Genomic DNA, 16633 nt, shown 5'->3' on the forward strand with positions numbered 1-16633 from the left:
ACGATATCCGAACATTTACGAGCGAACGCGAGATTTGCTTCGGGCAGCTCATGAGAACTACGTCGTGTTTCCGACGCGGAACGAAATATTCGTTGAATTTTGGTGTTTATGGGGCTTTAATTAATTATTGCCATTTTCTTCAGATTATTGTAAAACAATTTTCAAGAAAATCGCATAAAGTGATACACCCAGTAAAACATAAAGGGAACTGTTTCATATAAATCTTATTTGACCTTTCAAATAATCTACATGGCATATCAGTAGCTGCATGGTATTTGAATTTCTTCATTTAACCTTTAAATAATTCCCAAGTGACGTATTGAATCTTGTATAGACAGCCTTTTTGCAGGACATACACCAAGCTACACGGTAACTGGGTAATTCCCCATTAATTATTCGACGGTTTTAATATAAACATAGATATTCTGTATTGGACATATTTTCATTTATCAAAAGTTTGCCATAATAATGTGTCTACAAATGAAATATGTATTATTCATATATATACACTACTGTTATTCTTCGGAAGTCAACCTTCGCATAATCATTTAGTTCCTTCGGGTTTCCAGATTCGCACCTTTTGTTGCTCTTGTTATTTTAAATATGATTATGCCATTTTGGCAACCTGTTATCCGAGCTTTATAAAGTGGGTCATTAAAAAATTCTCCAACAATGCTTTGTATTCGTGTAACGCTTGAATGCCAAATTCAAGCATTCAATAGTAAACCTTAATTGATAAAATTGTTACTAGAGTTTAAGACGGCAATGTGTTAGTTATACAACAGCAGAAATCTTTATTCTAATTCTTACGGAATTATACGCAGTCAAGATTCTGTGAAGATTTAATAAACTTCTTTTGTTTTTCAACAGTGTTTTTATTAAAATAAGTCGCTTTGGCATCAAATGCAGGGTCCGTCTTCAATAGAGGTTCAACTCAGTTTGTGAAATTTTACTCACCATTGTAGTGAACCGTCAAAATAGGCGTTTCGTTGACCCGCATGTTGACACAACAAACAGTAATATTCTACATAAGAATTAGTCTTTATTTGATAGAAGAGAATTGATAATAAAACTTGGTCATTGCTATTTCATTCAATAATATTTGACGTTCAACGTCTTAAAAATGGTACAGTGTTTATCACTAGATCTAATTATACAGTCTACAATTGACTTGGTTGTGGAAAGTTTCCTATTTTTGTAATATAATCGTAAAATGCTTGTCTTAAAACTAAATTCGAAAGAACAATGATTCTGATATGGAACAAGAAACTTAATGAAATGGGCGTTGTATTGAGAGTCCATGTGCATACAAGGTCCATTATTCTGAGATTATAAATGACAACAAATGCATTACACAATTCATTGGAAACAATATTCAAGAAAGTGTTGAAACTAGTATTTCTGTTGGGCCTTACTCTGTTTTTTTGTAAATTATAACTGTAAATTGTTTGTTCATACATTTATAATGATATTTATTGCGTGAGTTTTGCTCATTATTAAAATTTTAGTTCTATCATGCTATGTGAATTGTAAATAGTTTTTGAAAAAATAATACATGTATGTTGATTTCAACAATTTACTTTATTTTCGCCAATATACACCATGCAAACTGTTTGTAACGAGCCTAACCATAGTGTACATCACGAAGGAACGTGTTTGTTTATTTGGAGAAAATGTTTCGGTATTTGGAAAGCTTATTCTTAAAATAAGGAAGAAAAGTGAAAACAACTCGACTCTATCATACTCGAATTAAACTGAAAGACGCATTTGAAATAAAAAAAATCGGACGAAAATTATTTAGTATTTTGTAATTGGAAATCTGACTTAATGCAGTAGGTTGTACGAAAAACTGTACCGTAAACGGAACACTAGCATCATTAATTTTACACATGCTTGTTTCGTATACAAATGCAATAATAACCGCAAATGAAAGAAAAAAAAGATTGGTCATTTTCACATTTAAAATTAGTGTTTTCATGCGTAAAAGTATCATGACATTTCAGTTCATTGCATTCTCTGGGTGATCCTCTGTAAATACATGTAGATGTGTCAAAATGTGTACAACACTTCTAAATTCACAATTTCACAGATACCCGAATCCTCTCCGTTGCCACACATTTTGCGATACGCGTCTCCTTTCCGGGACACGTGTTGTTGTTGTTTACCCCACACTGTAACGTCAACAAAACTGAAGTGCGATATCACGTGAACGCTCTTTGAATTTAACCGGACTTTGTGGTGTTCAACACTGAAGTGCGATATCACGGGAACGCTCTTTGGTTTCATCTTGTTTTCTTCTTCATTATTTTTTATCGAGTGCACCGGGATTGTCTCCCATATGGCCTTCGCCCCCAGAAAGACGTGTTAGTTGGTTACGGGGGATAGTGCAAGATACAGGAGACACCCCGTTCCAGAGGTGACCCTGGGTCTTTTTAGTGCCCGGTGTATAGCACCTAGTACACTGCACCTCGGTTTAACGTCTCATGCGAAAGACGAGTAAGTAGGTTAGGTGCAGCGGGGGATCGAACCAGCGATCTCTGGATTGTGAAGCCAGTGTGTTACCACTAGACCACGGATCCGCTACAAGTTTCATCTTGACTTTGGTATTGAATATTAATACTGTCAGTGTATGGTGTTAGCGATAATAAAACTACATGGATTGCAGTGAAACATTATCTTTATCGCCCTATCTATTCCTCATTATCATCATCCCCACCGCTACTTACAACATTATTATAACGGTCATCATTATGTTATCACGCCACCAACAATATCGGTTTTTATATCATATTATGTTTCTTATGCGAGTACATATCCATGTCTCAAAGTAATTTAACAATAAAAAATTGTGATTGTATCTGATATTTACAAGAATCAAAGTGAATTCCTGTTCAATGATGATTGCTATATTGATAGTCTTTTATCTTATTCTATTGTTGCCAATTACGAGGATGCTGATTCTGTCGAAATGATGATGGGAAAGCAGTCGAAATGAGAATCTGCTTGGTGTTACCAACGTGTGTTCGGTTTCACCACTTACCTGTACTAAATCAACGCAGAAAGTGCGGTTCTACAATGCTCATATAACTACTAACATAATATGGCAATTAAAGGCAGCAATATTAATTATTTGCACAAAATAGCGTACGAAGTTATTTCGTTTAATATAGACACAAACACACAGCTAGTCATTTCCACGCGTTACATAAAATATATTGTTAAAATGTTAAATCTTAATGAAATTGTTTTGTCCGTTTGAGTTCTAGAGCTTGTGTAACATATTCTACGGCATTTGGTACAATTATTGAACCTTATTATATATTCTCCTTCGAAAAATTATACCCCATTGTCAATATCAATGTTGTATGGTGTTTTATAAGACAGGTCCCGTATAAAAACACTCACCATATATAATCACAGCGCTGTAGGCGCTGAAGGCCTGTGGCAAGATTTAGTGTGAGGTAAAATGCATTTAGGATATATTGTCCGAATTTCTCCCTTTGTCCGAATTTATACGGATTGACACTAGCGGTTGAGTGCAGTAGCTCAGAGACTGTACGAAAAGACAATATTTGTGCATATACTACAGTGTACATAGACGGTGGAGGACGTACCCAGTGGGCATCAAACGTTTTACGAACGTTGCTGGGGGCCGTTTCATCAATAATTATGTATTTTTATACGATCGTAAATTATGTATCGAGATTAATGTAGTCGTTCACGATTTTACATAAACTCCGTTTCATCTACGAAATCGTAAATGCAACATACATAAAATACGACTACTTAAATATACGTATTTTGTAACCGAAAAAAATAGTGACACAGTCTGAAAAATTGCATGACGTAATTTTTGCGCGTTCTGTCAGCTAAGGAAAACATCGCACAAAAACATACTCCTATAAATATGAGGTCGATTTACGTCTAATTGTTTTGACTAACAAAAACAATGCTAGTTGTGAATCGAATCAAAAACAAACATTGGAAAACGACGTGTAGACCGGTGTGGAAGGCTACCGATTGCTGTTTAGCCGACACTCTCCTTCCGTTACTAAACGCAAAAAGAAGTTATTTTGGATGGAGACGGTTGAAATGTGAGTTGAGAACTTGTTGGTCATGAATGAAGACAGCTGAAATAATTTAAATCTGAACGCGAATTATTTCAGCCAAGTGTCTGCCAAAGCAAAAATCATCAAAAGACTAAGGCGGCAATTGATATTGACAAGAATGAAGATTATTTTTTGCTTATTTTCTTTATCCATGAATAAAAATATATTGGTAAGATTAATTGTTTTGTTCTTTCTATGCAGAAATGGGACTGTGGTGTAGATCAATTAACAGTTTAATAATATAATTTAATATAGACCAATCGGAATTCATGCTGACAATAACAAGACATCATGGATTGAAAGTTTGTCATGTCAGCATTTTTGTGTTCAATTATCAAATATTTTATTTCAATAAGGTATTAGATTCACATGACACAACATGTTTAGTAATTACAAATGTCATATCATTGAGAATGCTATTTGTTTGTCTATTATATAGAGGATATTTGTTGGATTTGGTGGATTATCGTTTTTAATTCACAAGTGATCATCGACAATGATATTCACAAGTGGCGCAGCCACCAGTGAAAAAATATATTTTCTATGATCACGAGTGAATTAAAATCGATATTCCACCGAATGCAACAAATTTTCTTTTTATTTTATGCTTTTTTCGCAGTTTATATACATTGTTAAAGAGTTTTACTTAAGAATGTCGTTGGGATTATGTTGTCATTTTGTCAAATAAATGACGTCATTTCACAGTAAACAGTGAAAATTATCGATAATTCTCACTGATAATTTTCATTGATTGAAACAGTGAAATTATCAGTTTTAATCCACCGACATTTCTCTATAAACCACCGGAAAGCATTAAATAAATATCATTGTCCACAATAATTTATTATAGTTTCGATTCACAAGATGTAAATAATCAACATTGATTTATATTGCTTTTTCTGCAAAACTGTGTTACATGTAAAAATCACAAATGCAGTTTGCGTTTCTTTGTTTTTCCAGAAAACAAAATGTTATTACTGGCTGAAGGACCAAAATTGAATGGACAGAGAACACGGTTGTCAAAACTCAAACAGAAGTTGTGTCACTCAGGTACGTTAAAACATAAAACTGAAGGCAGAAGCAACAAATAGTAATTATTAGTTTTTTTCTATAGATTATAGTACAGCTGACTGCTAGTTATTTCCTACAATTAAAATGTAACAATTTATGTTTTCAGTTTTAAGCTGGGCTGTTTTCGGAGAAAACCCAAGGTATTGTCATATCCAGCGCGTCGTGTCGTCCGCGTCATGCTCAAACCTTAACATTTTGTCAATGTATTGAACTTTGGCCATAAAATCAAAGTGCTTCAACCTATAACTTTGAAACTTTATATGCAGCTCCACCTTGATGAGTTCTACACGCCTCACCCATATTTGGGTCACTAGGTCAAAGGTGAAGGTCACTGTGACCATAAAATAATTCTGACAAGCTTTTATTCGTTAAAAAATGCACCCGCAGCCGAGCGTTCACACCTGTTATGCCGTGCTCTTGTTTTTCATTGTACTCTGTTGTATGGGGATAAAGTATTGCTGCATGTTTTCATTTAACTTTATTGCCGGTTACCTATTTACCAGGGTATGATCTTTTGTGTCAAGGTATTTTTTATTAAATTCTTTCGACATCAATGTACTTAAAAAAGAAATGTAGAGAATTAGTGTCACACACAAATGTTGAGTTTAAATTCAGAAAGCTAGGTTAATTTTGCAATACAAAAACCAACTTTCAGAAACAAAACCAGGTAATAAAGGCATGCTAACTTATTATGACCATAGTGTCATATGTTGTGTATTTAATATTAAGTTCTGTTAAATGTATAAACTAGTAAATTTATTTGCTTGCAGCAACATGTAAAGAATGAAGCAACAGCGTAACTAAAACTCGGGAGGAGATGTTGATGGCGTCAAGGGAAAGATATGCCATTCAGAGGGACATAAGCAATAATCATGAGGAACTGGTTTCTCTTTATAAAAAAATGAAATTTTAAATTGCTCAATTGTTTCTGGAACTTTTAATTGATTTTACATGTGATGGTATTCAGTGAGTCTATGAAACTTATTATTACACATAATATCATGTAAGATGTAAATTGTCATATGAATTATAATACCATGCCCAGTAAATATATTGTACTTCCTGATTAATAATAAATATTTGTGAATGTTCTTTGTGTTTTATTCATTGAAAACTAGTGTCATAGCAACTGTTATCAAATACCATAAACATTGATCTTTTCTGGAGCTCAGATAACTGTTCAATATTCAAGGGACCTTTTCCAGTTTTGGTAAATTGACTTACTTAAACAAGATGTGTTTGTGAAACACAATGTCCCCCTATATGACGTTTGACCTTGAAGGATGACCTTGACCTTGTGAAGGATGACCTTGACCTTTCACCACTCAAAATGTGCTGCTCCATGAGATACACATGCATGCCAAATATCAAATTGCTATCTTCAATATTGCAAAAGTATTCATCAAATAAGCGATTTGGGCCACATATATTTGACCTCTGACCTTGAAGGATGACCTTGACCTTACACCACTCAAAATGTGCAGCTCCATGAGATACACATGCATGCCAAATATGAAGTTGCTATCTTCAATATTGCAAAAGTATTTATAAAATAAGCGATTTGGGCCACATATATTTGACCTCTGACCTTGAAGGATGACCTTGACCTTTCACCACTCAAAATGTGCAGCTCCATGAGATACACATGCATGCCAAATATCAAGTTGCTATCTTCAATATTGCAAAAGTATTCATAAAATGAGCAATTTTGGCCACATATATTTGACCTCTGACCTTGAAGGATGACTTTGACCTTTCACCACTCAAAATGTGCAGCTTCATGAGATACATATGCATGCCAAATATGAAGTTGCTATCTTTAATATAGCAAAAGTTATTGCAAAATGTTAAAGTTGGCGCAAAATAAGTTTAAGATTCGCAAAAAAGTAAAATACATCACTCTTTGTATCAACATGGACGGACAAGTGGTCTTAGTGTGAGGCTTTTACTTCAGGTGTCAGTGGTTTGAGCCATGTAGGAGTTACTTTTTATCTTTCTTTAATTGTATTCTTTTTTTACTGGAGCTTTTTAGATCCAGTATTTACATGTATCAATATAAAAGCGTTTAATGAAAAACTTAAATATCTGCCAAAATTTAGGAAAAATTCCCTTTAAAATAAATATTAAATCAAGCACTTGGTAATATCTAACACATAACTTTTTTATTGGTCATCAGAACATTGGCATTTTTTTCTTTCACAAACCTATAACCTTGAAGTAAATATTAGACAAATTATGCATACACAATTATAGAACATGCAAACATCAGCTGTTGTAACTATTGTGTCTAGACGACCAGGAATACCAATCCTTCCAAATCAGCTATGACACAACTTTACGCCATTTGGCTGAGTAGTGTAGCTCTGCCTATTCAGAGAAGACTCAAGCCATCTATCACTTTATAACATTTATAACTATAATTTTTTATGAAACAGTTTGATCAGCTGCTGCCTCTTATCACATGCTGCTCGATGTACTGGTGTGTTGTTCATAACTTCCGGTTCCATCACGTTTCCAACCAATTCCTCTATCAGTGGAACGTTTGAATCCAGACACAAGTTATGCAGAGGCATGTACACAGTTGATATTTCACAGCACTTATTGGACTTGAAAGGCCAACATCTACCAGTGGCATGCAGATATCTAAACAAATATCAAAAGTATTTCTTTAACATAGACATTTGTCTAAGTAACTAAATTGTCCTGATACCATTGACATTAATTTAATTTCAATATTAATTATATATAATATATAGCCTACAAAACACTTTATTTGTGCCTGTATTCACTATTAATGCACAATATCATTTAAATGCACTAGAAAACAATATTTCATACATAGAGTCTGAGGATAAGCAAAATGAATTTTTAAGATTTAAAATAAAATGAATAAAACATCAGTTTATTTAAACGGACATTTTTTTATGAAACATCATATTCACACATGCAAACAAACCTCAGTTATAATAAAAGTTAATTTACATATAAATTCTAAAATTTGATAATTAAAGTTGTACGTTATCAAGCTTTAGAAGTTACGTTTGATTTAAGACACTGCGAGGCACCAGAAATAGATTGGCACTAATACTTCATTTAAATACTGTGTGGTAAGTTGATCTCGCACTAATAAGACTTATATTTCACAACCTATATAATATGTTACCATTCTCGTGATTTCAACACTCCAAATGCCTTTTCTACTATCCACCCTCTACATAGATGGTCATTGTAGGCCTGTTCCGCAGCATGGGAGAGATGAGGTTAAGGGTACATCAGGTTAGTCCTTAATGGATACCCACTATCTCCCAACAGATGACCCTCATCATTGGTGCTCAGATATTGCTGTAAATTGAAATATTTGATTGGGCAGTTGCTTTGTCTTTGATAAAACAGCAGTCCACAGTTAATATTGTTAGATTAAGGTAGGAAAGCATCTCAATAAGTTTCACAAAACTAGCTTAAGTATTATCAAATCACTATATTTTAGTTACCTAGATGAAATAATGTAACTTAAGACAATATTTAAAGATAATACTGATAGCTGCATTGGCTAACACATAAAAGAACAAAAGCTTGATCACACAGTGCTAAGGCTGCTTATTGTGGTAGTTAATGATTTTTGCGCATGTACGTAACTAATTATTATTAGATGTCAAAGATGATAAGCATTACGCTTATTTCAACCTTTTATGGTATTTATCTGCTTTTATACCAAATTTAATGATAAGGTAATGAATCATAATACTGTATTTACATTTACCTCATGCTGGCATCAGCAACAGCCTGCACATTAAAGGCATGGAATCCTCAGTAAACATCTCCCTTGGCAATATGCAATATGCCAAAATCTATAAAAAATAAAAAAAAGTTATTCATTTACATGAAAGTGCTCATCATTTCATGTTCACATTACCAACACAAAAGGGAGGAATGCAGAAAAGCAGTAAATACATAAAAAAGCCCCATCAATATGCACAAAATAATTTTTTTTGGAGGGGGTGCATATTTATAGCACTGCAGAATTGAATTTGACAAAAAAATAAATTGTAATCAAATGAAAACAATATAGAAATAATTAAGGTAATTGTTCTGCAATTATTAAAGACATAAGGTACAATCTACTTTACTCACGCTCGATTGGTTATTCACAGCTTGGGTTCTACTTACATGTACCCCTGGTACCATTAAGCATACTTGCATGTACCTCGGGTAAGGTTAATATACTTAAACGTACCAGGTCCTTATTAGACGGTACCCGTGTTGTATTCCTGCCCAAAATCCGATGTGGTACAGTGCACTACAGATAAATGTAAAGCGATATTGTTTATCTAAATAAAACTTACCTTTTGAAAAAACTGCATCAACATGCTTTTTGAGTATAAATTTTGATGATATAAAGACTATTTGAGAAAAAAAATATTGACATTAATGTGAACATAATTATAAAAAATAAGCCTACAACAACCCATTTAGCATTAAATTTCCGGCTATGTTAAAGTATATTAACTGTAACAGGGTTAGCTCTACATGTAAGTATACTTAAAGAGTACCCGGGGTACAGGTAAGTAGTATTTGAGCTGACAATGACCAATCGAACAACATTGTAATTAAATGAGAACAATATAGAAAGAATTATGGTGATTTTTCTACAATTATTAAATACATAAGGACTTAAGGTTCATGGGGGGGGGGATAAAATTCATTAAAACTTCGCTTAGGTTTTTCTTCATTGAATGTGGTACAATATGGTCAAACTATATATCATTTTAAAGCTAAAGACGGATAGAATAACATAAACACATTTTTGACATTCAATATTTGTGTGCTTTATGCATATTTTGGTTTAAAACCAATACTTTTTTACACTAATTTAAAAAATCTTAATCTAAAGTTAGGAAGGATATGCACTACCTTAAGTTGAATAAATACAAAGCTATATGCATATACAAGGTCAAGTTAGCAACATTTCACAGAAAATTATTGTCATAAAACAACAAATGAGTTTTTATTCAACTGCCTTTTTTGGATAAATATCCTAAACATAGTTCTAAAAATAACTAAAACGTAACTACTTTTTAAAAATCCAGGTATGGTGGATAATAAGAGTCACAATTCTATTTCAAAGGCTTAACAATTTTGTTATTTACCTCTTAACCAAATTGCAAATTTTAAACCATCTCAAATTGAAATAGATTGCAGACGACATATAAAATTGTAAAGGAATATAAAGAAATTGGCAAAACGATTGATTTTATATTTCGATTACTTTTACCCATTTGAAAGCGTGGCCATCGCTGTGATCCGTAGAAAAACGTGCAAAACAAATCGGTCGAAACCACGTGCAGTGGTGAGAAAACCGGGTATGTGTATACACATACCTGAGATAACACATACTTATTTTGACAGTTGGGTGGCAACTAGTAAAACAACTATTAACATTAATCAGCAAGAGATCGCACTAAATAACAGAAATGACCACGTAGAGATATCATCACTTACCCTATTTCAAATATTTTCCAGCTGAAAATTGTCCCCCACACGTCTTTTTTAGTTAATTTGTATTGTTTTTCTGGAGCCGAAGTGCATCTCACAGAATATCCATCCAACTTTCGTTGTTTTCACTTTCGTTATTAAAAACTCCGTTTAAAAGAATTATTTCTACTTTTAGATTGTTAAAGCGATGTATTATTATATATTATCAATAGAATAGTATACCGTGATGAATTGAATTGTAACGTATCGATCTTTCTGTCAGTCTGTAAGCGTTCTATTTTATGCGCAATAATAAAGTACATGTGATTCGACAACGATTGTAAACATTGGTCAAATGCTTCTTACATAGTTATTCTTTTGAGTGTTTATGAGGTCTGATCGTGCAGTTTGCAAATATCAACGGAAAGATTACAATCCAATGCATTTGTCATCGTCAACCGTTTGGAATGTTAATTAGGCGATGAGTGAGTTTTTAGCATGTTTCTTTCTATTTTATTAATTTAAAAATGGCTGCCCCCATGGTGATGAAATGACATGTGTTCGAGTTTTGATATTTCTAGATATGCAAACTTTTTTTACTATTTAAGCGTAACTTGCCCTCGTCAATGTCGATATTATTCACTAGTTATATAATTTTCCGCCGAAATACGTGGAATAAACAGGATTCAGATTTTTGAAAATAATGTATATTTTAGTGTTAAAATCGCTGTGTATTTTGATTGATTTTGTGGATGTTATGATACGTTGATGTACAAAATTGGTAGCAGTTTGAAGTAAAAACATCCATTAAAGCATATATGTATACATTATCAATGTGGCACACTTCCTTTAGTCAAATTTGAGTTCAATGCTAGGGGTCCCACATTTTTCAAAATGAAGCCTCTACATGAACCTTAAGGTACCATCAGCATCTACTTAACTCACCAATACAATAAACTTGTTTAAAAATAGCAAACACAAACAGTATCATGATGTCATATTCATTTTCATGATCATGATGTTATAATCAACAATTTCGAGGTAAAGTATTGTTCAGTCACAACATTTAGAAGTAGAACAACTACAAGTTCAACATTAGCGGGTGGGGTAAATCAGTCTGCACTTAATGTCATCGATAAGTAGACGTCGACACAAAATAGAATGAGTTTAACATAAAGTCATTTTTAAAGAAACACAACAATAAATGATTAAACTAATACCGGTAATCATCGAATGCTTTTATTAAGAAAAGATACAACAATGACTTATTTTTCAACCATTTTGCAAAATCAGAGTTGTCAAATGCGGGTGGCATTGTATTCAATATAGATATGACACAAATAACGGTACCAATAGATATTACATGTCAATCAAATGAGGATTGATACAGTAAATATTGTTTACAAAGATATTGTATACGGATGAAGGATTCTTATTAGAAATCAGATATTATGATAAAATTAGTTACCATGTGTATGCGTTAAAAAATTTAAATCTCAAGTTTTTAATCTATTACGGGAACTATTTTGTGTTTGCTTCAAGCACGAGTCGAGAAGGCCACAGGTACAAACGGTCTATGAACGCTTAATTACCGGTTAACGTTAGCAGAAGGATATGATTTCCGTAAGCGAATTTGTAAAAATATAAAATAAATGTGTATAAATTATACTCAGACGTTAAACGTTTTTTTCCGAGCGAGTATCATACGTTGTCAAGTATAAGGCGTGTGGATGAGTGCAACGATACACTACGGAGCATGAAACAAATATGTGGTGCTATATTATTCGATAGCGCGCAATATTATTGTGAATAAATTCTACTGAGATATGCAACATTGTCTTTCTTTGAGCGAGAATCAACCTTTGCCAAGTTTAAGGTATGTGAAGGAGCTATACAATGCGCTTCAGAGCAAAAACAACACATGCGCCATGTCTATTCGGAGATACAAATGTATATGTGCCAAAACCATGAATCGTGCACTTTTTTGAAATAATTGAACAGCGTTTATGGCAATATATGTATATAAATTATACTAAAACGCGCAACGTTGTCTGTCCCCGAGCGGGTATAATCCATTGTCAAGTCTGAGGCATGAGATTGAGTGCAACAATACACAACGGGGCATTAGCAGAATATGTGCAACATCTTTTGGTGTTACATGTATATTTTCCGATAGCGCAATGTGCAATATCTAGTTGGAGTTACATGACCAACGATGTGCAACGATGTCTTACCCTCTGCCAGTATTTACCACTGTAAAGTTAAAGGCTTGTAAATAACTCACACAACACGCATCGGCGCAAAAACAACGCACGTGCAATATGCAATATCTAGTTGGAATTACATGACCATGGTGCAAAGGCAATCATATGTACACATTTTGCTTCGATGTCCAACGATGTCTTGCTCTCTGCCAGTATTTACCACTGTAAAGTTAAAGGCTTGTAAATAACTCACACAACACGCCTGGGCGCAAAAACAACGCACGTGTAATATATATTTGGTGTACTATTTTCAATTGCACGGGTGAATGGCACATAATGTGCATAATCTAGTTGGGATTTCCTGAACAGGGTGTATCGGACATATGCTAGGCTCACCAGATTCGCTGAGTACTTTTGAGAAAATCGCCAAGCAATAATCATTACTGTCAAAGCTATTACAATCGATATAATCGATAATACTGTTTAACATATGTGAATTTGAGATTATTTTTTGTCGAAATTCGTCACGATTCTGATTCAACCAACTAATACGTGTTGTACTAGATTCATTTAACACTTCTCGATAATGCAGTATTACACTTTATATTAAATAGCAGTGCACCATGATCTGACCATACTGAATAAGAGTCAACGTTAAAACGTGTTATAAGATTAAAGTTTTCTTTACGTGGTAACACGTATTCAATGACACTAGAACCACGTGGATATGCACATGTCAAGCTTCTTACCAAAACAATTAGTTTTTGATTCCATTGAATTCCGGGTAAGTTGAGAGTCACTTGCGTAAGACTGGTCATTTATGGGATTAATTGTGAGGTCCCAAACAATAAAATCTCGCTTATTTCCTACTCGAGCGTTCCAATCGCCCGCTAAAGAAACTTTGCCATTTGTTTGAAATTGATATATATTTTTTATGAAATATCAAATAAATTAACATTTCAAATATTATTAATAGGGAATAGCTAATGCCAGATGTACACACAGCCAGGGAAATATCGTCCGTTAAACTAAAAAAATACCTTATCTAATTTAAACCACGCAATAGCATCATGATAACTTTTTACAAAAGAAATTCCCTTCGCAAAGGATTGCTAAACATTAATTGCTATTCCGCCACTACATCGTTTAGATTTTTTATTCTGAAATTCCCTGTTAAAAAGTTAACATTCATGACCAACGATGTCATAAGAAGAATAGTTATTTGGCCATGTTTCAAACAATAAAATAATTATAAAATTTACGAATATAATTTACTAAGTCGTCATGACTAAGTTAAATATTTGTAAGTTCTTGAACGTTCCAAGAGAGAAATTTTATGTTAGCCTCCGGAAGCCCCTACTTGCTGCTACCGCTGCTGTTATTCGTTGTTGCGCTGTCAGGCCGCACCGGAACACCGTCTATGCACAGGGTGTCATAGCTGAGAAAAGCATCTCTTGCCATCAGCGCGAGCTTTCCGGAAGGCAGGCATCAAGCTTCTGCGTCGGTCGGCAACGTCCTTTGGAAACTATTCACTCACATAGTAATTGGCTTCCCTAAGGATCTGTCATCTTTACACATATACTCTGGGCTGGTTTTCTAAAAGTTTCAAAGATAATTCTTAAACAAATTGTTCTAAGATGAAAAGTTTTGATTAACTCTTCTTTTCATGAATCTTCAACGCAATATGAAATTCAAAATCCATGCATATTTGTATGATTGTTTCAATGTAAAAACAATATGTCAAGGGACATGGGAAATATTTGGGATGGTACGCAAACATTTGCACGCTCACGCTAACACTCATGTCGACACCGGGGTGAGAAGGATAGCTCAACTATATATATTTCATATATATAAGTCGAGTTATAAATGAAACAAATTAAATTAACTAGGATCACATTCATTGCCTTTTAAGCTAAGACCATGCATACCAATGTACATATTTAATAAGGCAAAGAGAAGACACATAAGGTATAACCATAGTCATAAGCTCACATCAGGGACATATTTTGCATGTCAGTATCTATATCATATCAGTATATATCGGTCCGCGATATATCGGCGTTGCAGTGTAGATGAATAAATGTAAACGTTTTTATCTCAATTAATTCACAAAGTATTTATAACAGTTAACCCATGATATTTACCTTAAAATCCCGAACCAAGATGCCATATAATATTTATTGTGTGAAGTTTCTGTACAATAGGTCAATAAGATTTTGAAGAAGAGGTTGGTAAACAAAATATATCAATATACAAATCCACGTAAAACAGCGTTTTTTTTAATAGGTTTTGGTAAGTGAAAAAAAACACAAAAAACAATACCTTGTGTGAACATGATGCGCATGTGTACTTTTCTGGTTCCACTGACTCACCAACACATTCCGGGTGGAACCATTTATAGCATCCTTCACACTGCCAGTACTCTCTGGGAAGCACATTCAAAAGTTACACTTAGCATCAGCAACACATTAAACATCTCAGCACATCCCAATTAACTTACCTAAACGCAGATTTCGAAACCTAAACACAAACCCTTAGTTCAAGGTCAAGGTCACAGGGGTCAAAATTTGTGTGCGTATGGAAAGGCCTTGCCCATATGCCCATGCAGACCAAATATGAAGGTTACATCTCAAGGGACATATAAATAATGAGCATTTTCCCAAACCTAAACCCAAAGTATGACGGAAAGACGGACAGACAGACAGACGGACAGTCCAATCACTATATGCCCTCCTACCGGGGGCATAAAAACCAGTTCAGACATATAACAACATTCAACCTTTGAAGTAGACAAGCAATTTTAAGTGTAGGCAAATTTGTAGCATTTATTCAAAGTTTGACCTTGAACAAGCACGGTGTGTTAATTGCAACATGATTTCTCTTGAAGGTGAACATAAGGGAAAAATGCTTTTGAATCCCTTGATTCGTTGCAAAGGAGTGACAAATTTTGAGAAAGGGAGACCAATTGTAAAGAGAAAATGATTCATGTATAGCCAACATTTTCAGAAACGGAAGGACAATTTACAATATATTTTGGTGTTTAAGTTTCATGTAGAGGTAACTATTTTGTTATTTTTTAATTAATGGTTTAACTTGCTTTAGGACAAATTAATGAAACCTTGCATACCTTCCATCATACGGCATGTTGCACAGACAATGAGTTTCTTTGACTCTCTTAGGTCAATAATAAATAATGGACTCTCTGCGAAAAGGTGCCTAAATGAAGAAAACATTGAAATCAGTACAATAAATAACAAGAAAATTCAATCATGGGGTTGGTATTCCCCTTCCTTATGAAAAATCCTATCAGGGCCCTCAATCTGTCAAATCCACGGCCGAAATTCGGCCGCATTCCCCCCCCCCCCTGAAAAGTATACTTTTTCCCCTTTTTGGGAGAAAAATTCCCCCTAAAAAAAAGATAGATGTGTCTCATGATTATTATATCTCAATTTTATTTTAATTTAATCTTGTCAAACATAATTTATTATAAAAAAAGCAATGAATATAGTGCAAACCTGTACAAATGTTATAATTAGAGAGTAAGTAAAAAATCCCCCCAAAAAGAAAACGCGGCGAAAATTCCCCCTGCTATGGGTAGCGACCCGCTTCCCCTAAAATGGACTGAGGGCCCTGCCTATCAATAAAGGGTACACTTCTTAACTGACCAAGCCATCCTGACAAAATGTATGTAACAACTGTATAAATAATATACACTTGATGTTAATATAATAATAAAAATTGAATTCCAAACAACAACACAGGCGGGAAAAACTC

The 16633-nt window shown here is 34.0% G+C and overlaps 3 long non-coding RNA genes across 3 annotated transcripts; 1 reads left to right on the plus strand and 2 right to left on the minus strand.

Annotated features, from left to right (window-relative positions):
* Positions 1–3837: 3837 nt before the first annotated feature.
* LOC127877215 (uncharacterized) lies at positions 3838–6271 on the plus strand. Its single transcript, XR_008048288.1, has 3 exons — positions 3838–4094; positions 5070–5159; positions 5951–6271. It is a non-coding gene; the product is annotated as an uncharacterized LOC127877215 (long non-coding RNA).
* Positions 6272–7273: 1002 nt separating this feature from the next.
* Positions 7274–9210, minus strand: LOC127876252 (uncharacterized). The gene is made up of 3 exons (XR_008047754.1): positions 8941–9210; positions 8389–8522; positions 7274–7823 (listed from the first exon to the last, which is right to left on the minus strand). It is a non-coding gene; the product is annotated as an uncharacterized LOC127876252 (long non-coding RNA).
* Positions 9211–11967: 2757 nt separating this feature from the next.
* Positions 11968–16131, minus strand: LOC127879667 (uncharacterized). The gene is made up of 3 exons (XR_008049200.1): positions 15987–16131; positions 15182–15284; positions 11968–14452 (listed from the first exon to the last, which is right to left on the minus strand). It is a non-coding gene; the product is annotated as an uncharacterized LOC127879667 (long non-coding RNA).
* Between the last annotated feature and the right edge of the window lie 502 nt (positions 16132–16633).

This window comes from Dreissena polymorpha, chromosome 4, assembly GCF_020536995.1.
Source record: "Dreissena polymorpha isolate Duluth1 chromosome 4, UMN_Dpol_1.0, whole genome shotgun sequence".
Taxonomy (NCBI): domain Eukaryota; kingdom Metazoa; phylum Mollusca; class Bivalvia; order Myida; family Dreissenidae; genus Dreissena; species Dreissena polymorpha.